The sequence below is a fragment of the Pongo pygmaeus genome, chromosome 15 (genome assembly GCF_028885625.2).
Source record: "Pongo pygmaeus isolate AG05252 chromosome 15, NHGRI_mPonPyg2-v2.0_pri, whole genome shotgun sequence".
Classification (NCBI taxonomy): domain Eukaryota; kingdom Metazoa; phylum Chordata; class Mammalia; order Primates; family Hominidae; genus Pongo; species Pongo pygmaeus.
Genome location: NC_072388.2, coordinates 56867640 through 56879545, shown reverse-complemented (window position 1 = coordinate 56879545; position 11906 = coordinate 56867640). Strand labels below are relative to the sequence as shown.

The 11906-nt window shown below is 43.2% G+C and overlaps 1 protein-coding gene across 6 annotated transcripts in view; it reads left to right on the top strand.

Moving 5' to 3' along the window:
• The first annotated feature begins 9334 nt into the window (after positions 1-9334).
• Positions 9335-11906, top strand: part of ARMH4 (armadillo like helical domain containing 4) — a 151181-nt gene continuing 148609 nt past the window's right edge. For 2 of the 6 annotated variants that reach the window (XM_063651647.1, XM_054448106.2), the window contains exon 1: positions 9583-9743. The gene's annotated coding sequence lies outside the window, so the exon portion shown is untranslated. Of the gene's footprint in view, positions 9744-10837; positions 10974-11906 lie in introns of those variants that run through there. The other 4 variants (XM_054448107.1, XM_054448104.2, XM_054448103.2 and 1 more) reach the window with 3 other exon arrangements.

Here is an 11906-nt window from a genome sequence, read left to right as displayed (position 1 = left end):
TTGTTTTTAATCTTACACTCAGGGTATTTCTTGTTCATGTACAACTCCTCTTTGTTTTTTGTTTTTTTGTTTTGTTTTTTGAAACAAGGTCTCACTCTGTTGCCCAGGCTGGAGTGCAGTGGCATGATCACGACTGACTGAAGTCTCAATCTCCCAGGCTGTCTCTACAAAAAATCAAAGAATTAGCCAGGTGTGGTGGCTAGGTCATGTTGCTTAGGCTGGGCTCAAACTCCTGGGCTCAAGTGATCCGCCCATTTTGGCCTTTCAAAGTGCTGGGATTACAGGTGTGAGCCACCGCGTCAGGACTGCAACTCTTCTTTAAATTAATGTGAACTTCACCAATAGAAAGGATCACAGACTTGTGGTTAGAAAGGGACTTGAAACATCAATTGGCTCAGTCCTCCGGTTTCAGAAGGACACATGCACAGATGGACTAACCCCTTCTCAAAGGATCTAAAAAATAACTAAATCTTAAGTCTCAGAGGCACTTACATTGGAATGTATCTTCCCAATTTGAATGAGATTGATGTATTTCATTCTGAAGCTAGCCAATTTCCTCTGCATGTGAGTAGTATTCAGTTTCATGCTTCATAATTATAAAATGTTGAGCATCGTAGTGTTACATATTTATTTAGGCATAAGCTATGGCCATGATTGGTCAACAAATACTTTTTGAGCAGCTGCTATGTCAAGGCACTTCTGTAGGTGTTGTGGGAGATGTGAGATTATTTAAAACACACTGTCTTAATTCAAAGAGCTTATAGTTTTCTTGGGGGAAAGACAGTTACACACACATGCACTAACTATATTAAGAATTGGCTTTCCATGTAGACTTTATCAAATAGCTCTACTTTGAGGTAGTATCATGGAAAAAGATGATGAAAATCCATACTCCCTTTAGATCATGAAAGAAGCCTATAAATAAATTTTACATTGTGTGTTATTGGTAATGTTTTTAAGTACATACCTTTTCCTCTCAACTAAATTTAAGATTCCCAGGGAATGTTGAGTTCAATTATTGATCTTTGCATACTCCACATACCTCCCACAAAACAAAAACATCTGTTGGTGATTAACCATGGAGCTAAGCTCAATGCCAAAATACACACATAACCCACATTACATGATGCAGTGCCCATGGCTTAATGACTGTGAAACACAAACTCATCTAGGGCTGTTTGGCCAGCAAAATTAACCAAAATTTATAGGAATAAAAAATTTAGCAGGAGGTTGAGTGTTACACTGAAGGAAAGTCTTTTTTTTTTTTTTTTGACTGACATCTATACCATATTTAAACCTTGGTCAACCAGTATTCAAATTGTTGGTATTATTCTGATTATGAGCTACATTGTAATGGAGAAAATCTCCATTGATAGTATCCTGTCCTTTGCTTTTGCTGTCAACGTGCTCTTTGAATGTACTCTTGTGTGTCCTGAACTTGATGTTAATAACTGAATCATATTCTTTAAAAGTGACATAAACAACATTTGTTGGAAGGTGAATAATAAATAATAATACAGTTCTTCTCAGTAAATATATTTGGTAGCTTTTCCACATCTACAACTATCTCCATAACGTCCTCACTGAGTGAACTAATGGTGTTTCATCAGAAACCCACAACCCAGTGAGACTTAAATTCATCCTGGTTTTAGGAGCCTACACAAAAGAGAATATATAATCTCTCTTGCTAATCTATTCCAGCGTCTAAGAATTTTCTGTGACAAGAGTGCTTCCTTGAGCCTGAACTTTGCTTCTCCTGGTAAATCCATTTTCTTTAATTCTACCCTTAATAGAGACAGAGAAGAGTAAATAATCTTTCTCTGCAACATAGGCAGTGGTTATGTATACCATTATGTCAGGAATAAATATCTCAAACCCATTGTTTAAGATAAGGAGCCTATGAGAGTCATTGATTTATTTACCATTGAACATTAAAAAATACAAAGATGGAGATAAGACTCTTTTGTCTGACAAAGTAAAAGGCAATTCATATCTTTTTTAGAGTCATGGATGCCATTTTGAATACACAATAGTTACTCCTGATGACCAATTCATTTAGAATTAAAGGATATATTCCACAGAAGACATTAGACCTTTGATGTTCGAATCTCTTGAAAGGGATTTTTATAGACTGTCTCACAAGGACATATTCATGGCAGTAAAGGAAAGGACAAGATTTATTTTTTGTAAGTGTTTTCAGCCTCTTTATCTAAAAAAGCTTTTTAAAAATGGCTGTATTCTTTTTGTAATTTTGTTTCTTTCTGTACCTGCGTCAGTGGTCCGTTCCTCTCTTATCTTGCTTTTTCAAGGCAACAGACAAAATTCCCTTTCTTAGAAATGAATAGAAAGTTCAGGGTCTAAATAAATCCAACACTTAATAAGAGAATATTGAAAAGAATAGATTTTTAAAGAAGCAAATGTAAGGCATACAATATTCTGCTTCTATAATTGTAATAACTTTCTTGGGGAGAGCAGAGAAGCAAGAGGATTCACCTGAGTGTTAGGTAATAAAGACAGGTAAATGTAGTGGACTTGTGTATTAGCAGTTAAAAGCAACTACAGGCCAAGTGCAGTGGCTCACGCCTGTAATCCCAGCACTTTGGGAGGCCAAGGTGCGTGGATCACCTGGGGTCAGGAGTTTGAGACGAGCAAGGCCAAGCGAAACCCCGCCTCTACTGAAAATACAAAAATTAGCTGGGCATGGTGGCTCGCACCTGTAATCCCAGCTACACGGAGGCTGAGGCAGGAGAATGGCTTGAACCTGGGAGGCAGGGGTTGCAGTGAGCCGAGATCGCGCCACTGCACTCCAGCCTGGGCGACAGAGGGAGACTGTTTCAAAAGAAAGCAACTACAATGTATAAAAGTCTGTTCCAAAGCCTTGTTTAAGGAAAATTGTTTTATTATGGGATTTATTCTTCCTACTTGTCTTCACAAAAAACTGCATACCAATGACATAATTTAGTAGGAGGTAAAAATCTAAGCCCACTGGCACTGCAGTAGTTCAAGATGGGTCATGCCAAGTGTTCAGAGGGTTTTGGATGCAATGAAAACATCTATCAGAATTAATAAAGCTGATTCTGTCTAACATGATTACCATTATCTACATCATCATCACCACAAAAATAAAATATTTATTGAATACCAAGAGTGAGTGGAGTATACTTAGCAATATTATTTTACACTAAAGTCCACTCCTGGGAATTAGAATTCCAACTTAAAAAATTAAAAGCAATCAGTCAGGCATGATAGTGCACGTCTGTAGTCCCAGCTGCTCGGCAGGCTGAGGCACAAGAATCGCTTGAATCCGGGAGGTGGTTGCAGTGAGCTGAGATCGGGCCACTGCACCTCCAGCCTGGGCAACAGAGCGAGACTGTCTCAAAACTAAAAACAAACAGAAAAAATTAAAAGCAACAAGAAAGTCCCCAAGGAGAATTAGAGTCAGGGAGCAGTTGGGCAGAGAACAGTGGGAGATGCTGAAATGCTCATGTTCATAAACTTTTAGGAAGGCCAAAAGGAAAAGACCATCTATTGCAGAGAGGACTTCAATATCCAACTTACAAATGACTCCTGTTCTACATAGCAGCTCCTGTTCTTCATCTTCCATGGCAGGACCTCCTTGTTGTGTATTTGGGGAGCCAATAAGAACTATAAAATTCAAGGAAGGAATTTTATAAAAAGGGAGGAAAAATCACTGAAAAACAGGAATGGTTTTGAGGAGATCTCAGGTAAACTCAACCTTCCAAGAAGAATTTTTTCTCATGTGGCTCTTCCATTTCATTTTATTCGATGGCCTCAAATCCTTGTGGTGGTACAATTTCAAATGAAAACAAGACAAAACAAACTGCAACAAAAAATGCTCTCAGCAAACGGTGATGCAGAGTCTGGGGAGGACCTGTCAGCTGGTCTGCAAGAACCCTTATGAAGTGGCACATACCTCGGTAAAGTCAGCTCTGCTCAAGGCCTTGTTCTTAACTTTGCAAGACCAGAAACCCAATTTTTGTGGGCGTGAATAGATGTGTTAGGAACAGACGCAAACAATTCACTCACATAATACAGAATAACAATTTTATAGAGGTCAAGCAGACAGAAATGTTCGTATCAGCAGAGACCCATGTGCCATATACATGGGACTTGGTATGTGGGAATCAAACTAATGACAATTAGTTACCATACCCAACTGAGTGACAGCCTCTCCAAGGACACCATAATGCTTACATCTGCATTGCCAAGGCTTTTCCCTCTGTGTGGTATTTGAATGGGTATTGTTCACTCTGGCTCTTGGTGGTTGGTTATCCTGTTCTTTGCTACACTTGACCAGTTCCTCTCTGACACAAAGACTTTCTACTAACCAGGACCAACTAATTGCCTAAAACTGAGAGGGCTACTAGATAAAATGCAGGATGCCCAGTTAAACTGGAATTTCAGATAAATCACAAATAATGTTTCAGTATCGTCTGTCCCATTGTTTTAATATTTGGGACACACTTTTGCTAAAAATTGTTTGTGGTTTATCTGAAATTCAAATTTAACTGGGAATCATCTGTTTTTATTTGCTAAATCTGGCAACCTTAAAACTGCCTTCCTAAGTTTCCTTGCCTATTACCTTGATTGGAGTTTTTTTGTTTGTTTTTTGAGATGGAGTTTTGCTCTTGGCCCAGGCTGGAGTGCAATGGCACGATCTTAGCTCACCGTAAACTCTGCCTCCCAGGTTCAAGTGATTCTCCTGCTTCAGCCTCCTGAGTAGCTGGGATTACAGGCATGTGCCACCATACCCGGCTAATTTTGTATTTTTAGTAGAGACAGGGTTTCTCCATGTTGATCAGGCTGGTCTCGAACTCCCGACTTCAGGTGATCTGCCCACCTCGGCCTTCCAAAGTTCTGAGATTACAGGTGTGAGCCACTGTGCCTGGCCTGATTGGAGTTTTTATTATTCCCAAGCTCTAAATCTCCCCTTCACACCGCCCCCTACCCCCCGCCACCGCCCCACAGTTTCTTGCTTTACCTCTAAAAGGTTAATAACATTCATTGTATGTGGATTTACTTACTTGGCTTGCACAGTACAACTTTCCTTAACCCACAATTTGTGTGTGTGTGTGTTGAGGGAAGAGAAGAGTAAATCTTATGACCACTGCCATGTATCAACAGCAGCTGTTGAGATAAACTGTATAAACCAGAGTTGTTGAAAGCAGTACAAACCGTTTTTGGAAGGATACAGGACTAGTATAAATGAGTTCCAATAAGATCACTTTACTTTTACTGCACACCTGCAATAATTTATATTGAGGAAATGGGAGACGGGAATTTTACTATGAGAGAAGGGTAATTTTGAAGAATGGAAAATTTTGAGTCTAACTCAGGTCTGAAACTAGAATTCTGTACTTGGAACTTAAATAATCGTGTGGCTACTGAGTCTCTAAGAAGAGTAGGATGTTAGAAAGGGATACTGAAAAGGAGGCAGGAAGATGTCAAAGAAACTTGGAATGTCTCAGCCGGGCGCGGTGGCTCACGCCTGTAATCCCAGCACTTTGGGAGGCCAAGGTGGGAGGATCACGAGGTCAGGAGATCAAGACCATCCTGGCTAACACGGTGAAACCCCATCTCTACTAAAAATACAAAAAATTAGCCAGGAGTGGTGGTGGGCGCCTGTGGTCCTAGCTACTTGGGAGGCTGAGGCAGGAGAATGGTGTGAACCCGGGAGGCGGAGCTTGCAGTGAGCCGAGATCGCGCCACTGCACTCCAGCCTGGGCGACATAGCAAGACTCCGTCTCAAAAAAAAAAAAAAAAAAAAAGAAGAAACTTTGAATGTCTCAAATTTGTGTGTAAATGTGAGGAGAACTGGAATTCCTTCCTCTTGCTGTCTCTCCTCTTCTGCCTGGCCATCTGGTCAGAACACCCAGAATTCAGGTTAGTTTTTTTTTTAAGTACTATTATTTACCTGTATTTGGGTTGAGTAGACTTAATATTGTGGGCTAGCTAGCAGCCCTGCCATACTATATAACATTGTTTTTACAAGAAGATGTGGTCTGAGTTTCAAACAACTGGCTTAAAAATAAAATCCTGAAATACAACGTGGTCAGGCTGGGTGTGGCTCATCCACCTGGTGGGTACTGAATCCAGGTAGAAGACCTGGCCACAGTGCAATGTATTGCACTGAATACATACAAAAAGCAGATCTCAGGCCAGGGGTGGTTGCTGACACCTATAAACCCAGCATTTTGGGAGGTCAAGGCAGGCAGATAACTTGAGTGCAGGAGTTCAATACCAGCCTGGACAACATGGCAAAACCTCATCTCTACAAAAAATTAAAAAAAAAAAAAATAGCTTGGTGTGGTGGTATACGCCTGTGCTCCCAGCTACTCGGGAGGCTGAGGTGGGAGGATTGCTTGAGACTGGGGAGGTTAAGGCTGCAATGAGCAGTGATCGGGCCACTGAATTCCAGCTTGAGTGACAGAGCATGACCCTGTCTAAAAACAAACAAACAAACTTCATAGATTCAATTCAATCCAATCACATTCTGGAAGTACCTTATGTACCCATAACAATGTTTCAGTCAACCACAAACTGCATATAAAATGATGGTCCCATAAGATCATGATGGAGCTGAAAAGTTTCTATCACTTAGTGACATGGTAGCCATCGGAATATCCTAGTGCGATGCAACATAATGCATTACTCTCCTTTGTGTGGTGATGCTGGTGTAAACAAACCTACCACACTGCCGGTCATATAAAATTACAGCACATACAATAATGTACAGTAAACACTTGATAATAATAAATGTCTATGTTACTCTGGCTTATGTATTTACTGTACTATACTTTTTATCATTAGAGTGTACTACTTGTACTTGTATATAAGAATGTTAACTGTAAAACAGCATCAGGCAGGTCCTTCAGGAGGTATTGCAGAAGAAAGCCTTGTTATCACAGGGAGATGACTGTTCTATGTATGTTATAGCCCCTGAAGTGGGACAAGATGTGGAGGTGAAAGATGGTGATAATGATCCTGACTCTTTATGGGCCCAGGCTAATGTGTGTGTTTCTGTTTTGTTTTTTAACCAAAAAGTTTAATTTTTTTTTTTTTTTGAGACAGAGTCTCGCCCTGTTGCCCAGGCTGGAGTGCAGTGGTACGATCTTGGCTCACTGCAACCTCCGCCTCCCAGGTTCAAGCGATTCTCCTGCTTCAGCACCCCTAATAGCTGGGATTACAGGCACGCACCACCACGTGGTTAATTTTTGTATTTTTAGTAGACACAGGGTTTTGCAATGTTGGCCAGGTTGGTCTCGAACTCCTGACCTCAGGTGATCCACCCGCCTCAGCCTACCAAAGTGCTGATATTACAGGCGTGACCCACCTGGCCTTTAAAAATTTTGTTTTTTAAATAGAAAAAGGCGTATAGAATAAGGAAATAAATGAAATATTTTTGAACAGCTGTACAACATGTTTGTGTTTTAAGCTGTGTTATTACAAAAGAGTCAAAAGTTACCCAGCCGTGGTGGCATGTACCCGTAGTCTCAACTACTGGGGAGGCTGAGGCAGGAGGATTGCTTGAGGTTAGGAGGTCCAGGCTGCAGTGAACTGCGATTGTACCACTGGACTCCAGCCTGGGTGACAGAGTGAGACCCTGTCTCAAAGAGAAAAAGAGTCAAAAGTTAAAAAAAAATTAAGTTTATAAAGTAAAAAATTATGGTAAGCTAAGGTTAATTTATTATTGAAGAAAAAATGTTTTTGTCTACAGTACAGCCTAAGTGTACATTGTTCACACTACAGTAGTAGTGTAGTATACAGTTATAGCCTACATAACTACAGTAGTGTACAGTTATGTCAGTAGTGTACGGTTATGGACATTACAGTAGTGTACAGTTATGTCCTAGGTCTTCATAGTCTCACTCATCATTCGTTGACTCACCCAGAGCAACTTCCAGTCCTATAAGCTCCATTTATGGTAAGTGCTCTATACAGATACACCATTTTTTATCTTTTATACTGTATTTTTACTGTATTGTTTCAATGTTTAGATATAGAAATACCATTGTGTTACAATTGCCTACAGTACTGAGTACAGTAACATGCTGTACAAGCTTGTAGCCTAGGAGCAATAGGCTATACCATATAGCCTTGGTACGTAGTAGGCTATGCCATCTAGGTTTGTGTAAGTATACTGTTATGCTTGCATAACAACAAAATTGCCTAAGGATACATTTCTTAGAATGTATTCCCCTAATTAATCAATGCATGATTATACATAGATAATAATTTCTAAAGGGAGGTGGAATGGGTAACAGTGCATACCTGCTGGGCACCGTGGCACACGTCTGTAATTCAAACACTTTGGCAGACTGAGGCAGGAGGATCGCTTGAGTCCAGGAGTTTGAAACTAGCCAGGGCAAGATAGGGAGACCCCATCTCTACCAATAATAATAATAATAATAATAATAATAATAATAATAATAATAAATTAGCCAGTCGTGGTGCCGCATGCCTGTGGTCCCAGCTACTTAGGAGGCTGAGGTGGGTGACGGCTTGAGGTCCCAGGAGGAGGTCGAGGCTGCAGTGAGCCATGATGGCGCCACAGCACTCCAGCCTGGATGAGAGAGTGAGATCGTGTCTCAAAAACAAACAAACAAACAAACAGAAACCAGTACATACCTGTGCATTGTGTTAGGTGTGGGGGTCAAAGGTGAGCCAGCTTTTGCTCTGACTTCAAGGTGTTTATAATTAACTACAAAAGGGGACTAAGGTATTATGAAGAAGGGAGTTAATAAGCACAATAGGGGACAAATGTGAAGAGTGCTCTGCAAATGTAAAATGCTGCGTTGGGGAGGTTGTTCCAGAACAGGCCTTTAGATTCCGACACCTGTTTCCACACCATTAGAAGTAACAGAAGAAGTAACAGAAAAAGAAAACAGTCCTTGAGAGGCTCAAGAATGGAGGACATAAATTCCCGGTGGCCACGCGAGCCAGATGACCTTGGACAAGTTACACAGCCTTTAGCCTTAACCTCCTACCCTGGTAAATGAGAACTACAATATCTACTCTTCTATCGTGCAGATTAAGCAGGTAAAGTAATGGGCAAAGCATCTACTCTTGTGCCTGGCAGGAGTAAGGGCTCAATAAACCTTACTTGTGACTAGCACTAGTTTGCAACTTCTCCGAGGGATTGAGAAGGGACATTCTGTGTAGAGTTACTTTAAGGGTCCTACTTAAGGGCACCGCCAAGCCGTCCATAGTTTCCACAAGGAACACTGCAGTCTCAGATTTGCGCTCCTTGCCTGAACCAAATACAGCAAAATTGAGGTTTTTCTTGTGTAAACGGTGCCCTGGTCTCTTCCGCGTAGGTAGGGAGGGGGAGCTGCCGCAGAAGCTCCGGCTGTAAAGAGGGGAAGCGAGCACGGGATCTCCGAGGGGTTCCAGGTGCCTGGACTCCAGCAGAAGCCGCCCCCGCGGGAGAGCAGAGGCGGAGAAGTGGGCGACGAGGGGCGTGGGCGACGGCGTCGGCTGTCAGTGCCAGCAGAGCCAGGGCGGGCACACCTACTCACCGCCCAATCCCCGGCCGTAGCCGCGGCCTTATGAATAAGCAACAAAGCGAAGCGCCCTCCCCCTAGCGTCCCAGACAGCGGAGGGAGTCGCCGCCGCTGCCGCCGCCGCCGCCGCCGCCGCCGCAGGGCCCGCCGCGGGGATGCCGAGCGCCCGCGCCGCCGCTGCCTCTGTCCTCCGCGCGCTGCTCAGCTGAAGGCGCACAGGTGAGGACGGGCCTGGCTCCGGCCACTTGGGCGGCCGCGGCTGCACACGTGGCGCCGGGGCAGGGAAGGAACCGGAGCCTCAGTGGCGTGGGGTCGCCCCGGGAGCGTAACAGTCCCGGGAGCGTTGCAGCCCTGGGTGCGCCAGGCGTGCGCCCCGATCCTCCTCCGGAGCGCGGTGCCCAGGTGCGGGGTGCGCGGGGGCAGCTCCCGGCACGCTGGGCGCGGCGCGCAGGCCTCGGAGGACTCACCGCACTCCTCGCTCCAGCCCAGCCTCCCAGCTCCGCACCAGCGAGCCGGCCTTTGTGCTGGCGGAGCTTGCAGGGCTGGCTGCTTTTGTGTGGGCTTTTCTTTCTCTTTCTCCCTCCGCTCGCAATCCCACAGCAGTGAGAGAGAAGTTCCCCCAAACAACGGTTTACTCCTTTCAAACCGTCGATCGCAGTGTCCCCAATGCCACTCAGAGCCTAACAATCGAGGAGCGAATCGTTGCTGCGGTCACCACCGAAATATGTCCTGCCACTTTGCAGAAAACAAACAGTTGAGTGTTTAGCGCAGAGATGTCGAGCCTCCTTGCTCAGCCCCTGACTCGTCCCCCAGGACGCGGCTGGAGGACGCTCCTTGGAAAGGTCACTTAATTAGAAAGAGGGCCTGCGGGTTAGATCTGGGGGAGGCAAGGCTCTGCTTGAGACTCCAGAATAGTTGGGAGGTGCTGCCGGAGGTGCCCAAATGTCTCATGTGCCTCGTGGTCACTGACAGAATCTGACTTGTGTAGATTCCAAACACGTAGAACCTTGGCTGGCGAGGAGGCAAGCAGGAGTGAACAAAACAGGACCCTTAAGAGTTTGGGTTCTCAAAGATGAGATGATCCCGAGGGTCCGCCTAGCACTTGGCATCCAATTTCAGTGCAGAACTGATGTGGAATAGAGGAGATGGCTGCTTTAAAGTGTCTGCCTTCTTTCTTTGGAAGTTTTACTTCGAAACTTGAGGGGGAGTGGGGAGTGGTTCACAAAACCATCCCTAGAGTTCTGAAGGATCTCTTCTCCAAAGGGCAAAAATTCTTGAGTGGTCAGAATTCACATGCCTGCTCTTTCTTTTAGTGTATTTCCTTGATCACAAGTGATGCTGTTGGGCTCCAAGGAGTATCCTTTTAGCCAAGCATCTACAGTCATTGACTGACTTCGGCACACATGCCAGTAGAACCCCACAGCAGCATCTATTGAAACACACAACCGGGTAAGGTTTCACAGTATCAGAACATTGCTTCTTTTACACACAGAGGTTTAAAGGTACTCTGACTTGCTCTTATAAATAAAGTGGTTTTTTTTTTTTGTATTTGTCATAATAATGAACCAAGCACTTGTGCAGCAGACAGATTTGATATTGGTTGAGTTTATTCATAAAAACTTCCAAGGCTTACCAAGTCTAAGGTAGCTACAGCAACGGAGCCAATTAGAGAGATGTGAATTTGTCTTTGTTTTCATGGGAGGCTTCTTACTACATATTCCGGAGTTTCCTGCCAGACCTTTACAGTATTATAATTTGGTATTACAGAAATGGTTTGATGCTAAATATAAGTATAGAATCAAAATGAGGAAAACGGATTTATCTGTTATGGAAAATGTCCACTCTCCATCTAAAGGTGTCCTTTGCCCTTTATTCTGTAGATGTTTGTCTGAAAAGTTGTGTATGGAATTGTATTTTTGTTAATTGAACTTAAAAAAATTCTCACATAGGGAAGCTGTCTATGCAGAGGGAAACTGGTTTTAATTTTTGTAAAATGAAAACTCATTCCCTAAGCAAGATGTGAGGTCAATCTTATTTTTCCATATTGTGTTTACTTGGTGATTATAAGAGAAGTATCTGAAACTAGTTTCAGCTTCCCTTTAAATGTCAACTACTTAGAGATCGAGCCAAGCAAATGGCTACATTTGTGTACCACAAAAACCAGAAATGAGGTGTCCAACTGGGTCACTGAAATAAACTGTCTGATGGATGGAGAAGAGCTTGTTGATAAAGATTCATCAGGATAGGATTCTGCAGACAGCAGAAGCCTCTCAGGTCACATTGTCTACATGATAAAGCTGAAAGGGGAAGCTCCATGAAAATACCTTGGGGAAAAAAATGCTTCTCCATTTGTGGCTGATGTTACACATGCTTCAAATTGCT